This window comes from Corylus avellana, chromosome ca5 (assembly GCF_901000735.1).
Source record: "Corylus avellana chromosome ca5, CavTom2PMs-1.0".
Taxonomy (NCBI): domain Eukaryota; kingdom Viridiplantae; phylum Streptophyta; class Magnoliopsida; order Fagales; family Betulaceae; genus Corylus; species Corylus avellana.
The window spans coordinates 25,799,435-25,806,086 of record NC_081545.1 but is presented as its reverse complement, the minus strand read 5'-3'; the positions used below and the strand labels follow the sequence as shown (position 1 = coordinate 25,806,086).

At 32.0% G+C, this 6,652-nt stretch overlaps 1 pseudogene; it reads right to left on the bottom strand.

The window, feature by feature from the left end:
- Positions 1-339: 339 nt before the first annotated feature.
- On the bottom strand, positions 340-6,006 carry LOC132182018 (protein trichome birefringence-like 41; annotated as a pseudogene).
- Positions 6,007-6,652: the final 646 nt, after the last annotated feature.

The following is a 6,652-nucleotide window of genomic DNA, read 5'->3' as shown; positions in this document are numbered from 1 at the left end:
AAGTCATTTAATTTATGTTGTTTAAGTAAATACGACATCCTTTAAAAAAGAAAAAGAAAAAGAAAGTAAATACGACATCCATTATTGTTGTTTGATGTGTAAACGATGTAAATGTTTGTTCTTGACCGTGGAGGAATGCATATGAATAAAAGTCACACACATGCATATAAAGTTATGCCAAATGTTCTAATTTATCTTTAAAAATAAACAATTTTTATCAATAAATTGAAATGTCATACAAATCAAATTGAGTTTTAAGACCTTATCCCTAACAAATCATAACAACCTACTAGCGTATATGCAGCAACAAGCAAATTACATTTTCTATTCAGTAAAAAGTTATTTCCCAATGAGCTCTATATACAGAAGTTGATTCTATGTGTCGGGGACTCCGGCAAGACACCAATGGGTGCAGTCCATCCCATGGTGCCCTCCAACGCCGTAGACCGATGGATGTGCATCTTTTCTTTGTTCCGACAGTCCTATAATATTCAGCAAGAGCACCCGGCTTTGACATGTTACGAAACACTCTCTCCAAAACTAGTTCTGCTAGATGTCGTTGTCGCCTTGGATGTAGATCTGAAAGTGTGGGTTTTAATTCTCCATTGCAGTTCTTTCCATTATGGAGCCCCCCAATTACTTGGCCTAATTAAACAAGGAGATGTCCAAATAATAATGGTAATAACATTAACAAATAACAGTAATAGCAAATATATATATAAGAAGGGAGAATCTTCCTCTTAAGCAATTTAACTTTTTTACTTATTGTTAAATAATTTTTAAAAAAAACTTACTTAAAATGATTCGGTGAGAGTCCTTGGAAAAAGACCTTGGTTTTTTTAGGATCGACACTTTTATCCACCCATCGAGCCCATGTCTTGAGCCCCATTTCATACGCACCCAAGCGATTCATGTCTTTGTATTTGCGCTTCCCATCTTCAATGAAATCCCACCCATCATGCAATTAAAAAGTACTCATAGCCTTTTTTTTTTATTTTTCCGATTTTTGCATTTAAAACTTAGCCTAAAAATAAAGAGTTCATGTAAATCGATCTCATGGTTGTTTCCTTCCGGTGTAAAGCCAGTGGTGCCACTTGTTGAATATTAACACATCAATTCCTTCCCATGTTTTTGTGTCAAGCTTGTTAAGCTTCAAAACCCGCCCGTATCTCTTTTAGGTATAATGTCGACCAAAAATGTATTCCACATAAGCATCACAGAAACATTGTATTCCTACATATTTTATAACATAGGATGCAAGAGAACACTAAACTTTGTTAAGTAACTAATTTGTAAGCACCAAATTTGTTTTCTACACCCATAAAAATGTCATAACTTGTAATCATGCCGGACTCATAAAAGATTAGTTTGTCACATCACTTCATTTGAAATAACAGATCTACAAGTTGAATCCGAGCTTGATAAATATGAGTAAAAATTCGGCTTGTAAAGAGATGGTACTTAAGAGCTTAAATATATATATATGGTAAAAATTGCTCTTAAGTTATGTGGAACGCTTAAGATCGTAAAATACCATTCCGCAATCGATGTCCATAATGGCTCATTTTAGTGACATTGACCTGATGATACTCTTTCTCTTTTCGCAGCTCCACTCACCTATGAGTATTCAATGACTTAATACTATGTCTATACATGATACCAAGGCATTTTAGAACTCAGCCACAAAGCCACAACCCATCAAATCCCATACTTAATGAGTTGCACCCAATCTTATACTTGGCATGGTAGCAGGTTTAATAGCAAATGATACAAATCTGAAGTAGAACCTATCATTGAAATCGGCTTACAAGAAAATGGTGCTCAAGAGGCAATAGCTTATATACAAATTGTTAAAATTGCATTTGAGCCATGAGCACTTAGGGTTGTAACAAAAATACTTGAGAAAAAAAAAATAAATAAAAAAATAAAAAAGGTGATGAAGTTCCAAAAATAACCCTTAAAAAACTTAAGTTGTGTTTGTAATAGTTTATTAATGTGTTTTGGGGTATTTTAGTTTTTGATTTTGAAAAATGTTTTGACTTGATATAAAGATTTTTGTGTTTTTTTGTTAATGCATCTTTTTGTTTTGAAACCAGAAAATAAAATAAAATGCAAAAAGTGAAGATCTGATTTGGAGAGAGGATTGTATTGATAAATATATAAATAAATATATTACATTTAGAAAAATGATAAACGCACAACTTAAACTCAACTTTTTCCTTAAGTTAAAAAAAATTAAAAAAAAATAAAAAAAAAACAAAAAAAAACTGCATGTGGACGAGAGAGAGAGAGAGAGAGCCTTAAACCAAAGAGAGAGAAATTTAGTTTAAAAGTTGGATCAAAGTTGAGTTTGAATTGTAGCTGCATCAGACCTCTCACATTTAACTGTCATAAGCCGCAAGGAATCTCCCACCAATTTGCCTGTTATTGAAAGGATCTTTTTAAACTAATATTTAATCTTGAATGTATCTCACGTCACGCGTCACCCACTAAAGTGAAATAAGATTTTATTTGATTTTTTTATTAAGTAATTACTTTATTTTCCCTATTAGGGTGGGTTATGTTTAATAGGTTTACTTTTCTTACTGGGAGTTGGTTTACTTTCACTACTTGGAGGAGTAGTTTGTTTACTCTCTTATAAGTATTCCTCTTATATAAATAGGTTGGTTTGTAATGTAAAACTCACTTATTTGAATTATTATCAAATCAAAAAATTAGTCTTTCGCTACTGCTACGTCAATTGCCATTAGTAAAGCGTTAGCATTTGTAAGAGCGTGTCTTTCAAACAACAATTAATGAAACATCCGGTTTTATTTTCAATCCCCCTCACAACATTCTTATTCGAGACTACCTTATTCCAAAAATTCAGAATCAGCCAATTCCACGGTTGGCACAAGATTATTTCCAAATTTTAGGTGCTATGAGAAGCCTCAATAAGAATGTACATAGAATTTTGCAAATTTACCCTATTCCTCAAAAGTGCGATCGGTTATATTTTTTTAGCCGAAAAATATGGCGATATGATAAACTAGATACAATTAACTATTGGTCAAAGAGGAAAAGACGTACAGGGGTCAAGGTTGATCGGAAAAATTACGATAATGCCACATTGTATGATCAAAATGATAGAGGAGGTGCTACTTGGAGAATGAGTGTGTTGGAGGCATATAAGAACAGGGTCATTCCAGGATTGGATGTAAGTTCATATTTTATGTTTACGTGTTTTGTTATATATATATATATATATATATATATATATATTCTTTTAGTATCGGATTATAAACATAAATAAATAACAAAACATAAAAATTTAGGCCCTGGGGTGGCCGAACCACCCCATGGCCTAAGGGGGTAGTTTGGGGGTAGTTCAGCCACCCCCTAGGGCCGAACCCTCAAAAAATTTAGGGGGTGGCCGAACCACTCCCAGGTAAAATGGGGTGGCCGGCCACCCCCGAACCACCCCTATCCTTTTCTTTAAAAAAATATATATATATTTAAAAATTAATATTTTAATGAGGTGAAACGGTGCATTTTGACCCAGACTAGAGGCTGTTAAAAACTTTTGACGGTAGAAATTTTATTGTCATTTCGATTGACTCATGGAGTAAAAGGTCGAAAAAAAAAAAAAAAAAAAAAAAAAACCTTAGAGATTTAAAATTTTTGGAGAATTGACTTAGAGACTTATTATATAATTACCCATATATTTATCAACACAATCCTCTCTCCAAATCCGAGATCTTCACTTTTTGCATTTTGTTTTATTTTCTGGTTTCAAAACAAAAATATTAACAAAAAAAAAAAAAATACACAAAAATCTTTATATCAAGTCAAAACATTTTTTAAAACCAAAAACAAAAATACCCAAAACACATTAACAAACACAACTTTAGTTTCTTTCATTAACGCCCGTGTAATTTAGCTTCAAATATTTCTTCTTTATGACGTGGTAATGTCTCATACGGCGAAGAAAGATATATAACCTGAATTTTCTACCATGAATATGCTGTCAAGCAGTATGCATGCCCATACTAATTGATTAAAGACTAGTTTGATTTTGAAAAGAACATGCAATTTGTGCAATCTGCACAAGCATATATATTGGTGAGTGAATTAGGCCAATCTTAATTAAGAGGTTCAAATTTTAATATTATTATTAGCAGTATAATTTGAAGAAAATAATGTAATTGATTATTTTACCGTGAACGTGAATGTTCGGAGGGAACCCGTCTTCTCGAACTTGTACTCAGAATGTGGCGTAGCTAAATGAAGCATGCATGTCAATGATTGCCATTGGTTCAAACTCAGTGAATCTCCGACAAAGTAGAATGCGCTTATTTCTATTTCTTCTTAAGAAAGTCACACCATTGAACCTGCATAAACAAAATTTTAACTGAATATTTAGGTTGTTAATAGCATGGGTTAGTAATTAAACTTGAGTTAATAATATTTATTTATAGTTCATTTTGGATAGTTCATGTTATATATATATATATATATATATATATATATATATATATACTTGGTTAATTAGTCTAAAAGTCATGGATGGTCCAAAAGTGTGTGAATGAATATATGTCAAATTTGATGGACATAAATGCATGGGAAGTACTCGCATGTTTTTATAGTGTGTAAGTACTCATATTCCGACATTATTTGTAAGTGGAATGAAAAGTTATTTGGTATATTTAATCTTTCTCTCCACTTGGCTTTTTAATTCTTGGCATATGTATTTCATATTTTAGCCTTATTTATTTCCAACAAAATGGTATCAAATCTAAGATAGTGGTGTGAAAAAGAAAATGGAATGGTTCCATTTCAAATGTCTCTTTTCACTAAATACAAATGGGAGCTTATGGGTTCAATGCTAATTAGTGGGAGGAGCCAGCCTACGCATGGTACCTTGGCAAGTTGCATGAAGAGGGTTGCCATCTATAGTTGAGATATATAGGGTCGACTCAATGTTTTATGGGCCTTAGGCGAAACTTTTAAATTGGGCCTTATTTTTTATTTTTTTTAATATTATTATTATATTTAGAGTTCTCATTTTTATTAATCTTTACAAAAATAAACACAATAATAAAAAAAATCTTTATTTTTTTATTTTTATGAATCCTTACCTCTTTGATACACTTGTTTCAAATAAAACCCAGCAAAAAAAATTGATAAAAACTCATACAAAACCCACAAGAAAAATCAAGCACGGAAATAAACATTACAAAAAAAAAAAAAAAAAATTTAATGAATCCTTACCTCATTGATACACATGTTTCTCTCTCTCTCTCTCTCTCTCTCGCTTAATCTCTCTCCATCACGTTCTGTTTTGAGTGAAACTAAGAAAAAAGAAAAAATAAGATAAGAGGGGAGGCTGTCAGCAGTAGAGAAGAAAAGAGACAAAGATAAAGAAAGGAAAGAAAGTGAGTGGTTAGGTAGAGTTAAAATGATCTTTTAATATCAAATAATTCCGGATGCATAGGTAGATAGACTATTTTTAAATATAAAGATATTTGTTTTTCTTGATTAATTGGTCTCATTAAGTATAAATTGAGGCATTTTTTAAATTACTTACTTATCATGATTAGAGGCCTTAAGTTTTTATTAAAAAAAAAATAGGCCTAATTAAAAATATATATATAAAAAGGCCTTAAATTACCAAAATATATATATTAAAAAAAATTTTGGGCAATTTTTTTTTTTTTTTTTGGCCTTATTAATCCAGGGTCCTAGACGAGCGCCTCATTCACCTAGCGGTCTAGCCAGTCCTGTATAAAGTCTGTCCGGGCTGGCGTTCCTCTTGCAAGCAAATTTCTTGAGTATGAAGCTGCAATGAGTTAAGTTGTAAAGAGGATATGAATCATCATAAACCCATCTTCCATCATACACATCACATCTCTTCCTCCTCTCATTTCTTCCTCCATTTTCATCATCAATCTCGTGCTCCCCATTTCCCACCTGCAACATTAATGGCAGAACGACGAGTAGTACAGCAAGAGCAATGATCCTACCCATTGCACCTAAATGTGTGTTTCAATTCTCTAATTCTCTGTGTGTGAGAGAGACAGAGGGGGAGGTGAGCTTTTAAATTCGGAAGTGAATTTAAAATGTGAAAATGAATGTGAAAAATAGTGCAAGGAATTGATGAAGAACTTCTTTTCATTCCTTTATGAACGACAAGGAGTTGAGTTTGATATATCAAACAAACGTGCGAACTGAGGCGTAGATTTTCTTTGATTTATCTTGACATAGAATAACTATTTATTATATATGAGAAAAATCAAAATTAATTCTTAGATTTTCTTGTGATTTCAATTTCATTCTTGAATATTCAATTTCAAAAATTAGGTCTTTAGATTTTACCTTAGTTTCAAATAAGTTCCTATTTTAACATATTGTTTAATGGGAAGTGTTATGGAGCCAAACAAATAAAACTCAGAAAAATTTTCAAACTAACCTAACAGACCGTGAATCGCAGACAAGGGAGAGATAATTATATATATTTTTTTAATTTAAAAACCCTTGCCACGTTAGTTTGAAAATTTTTCTGAGTTTCTTTGTTTGATTCTCTAGCATTGCTCTTGTTTAATTAATTGACTACGTGTCACATTAGACGACTAAGTTGATGACACGTGGCTTGCATTTAAGACCTCATGTTCCA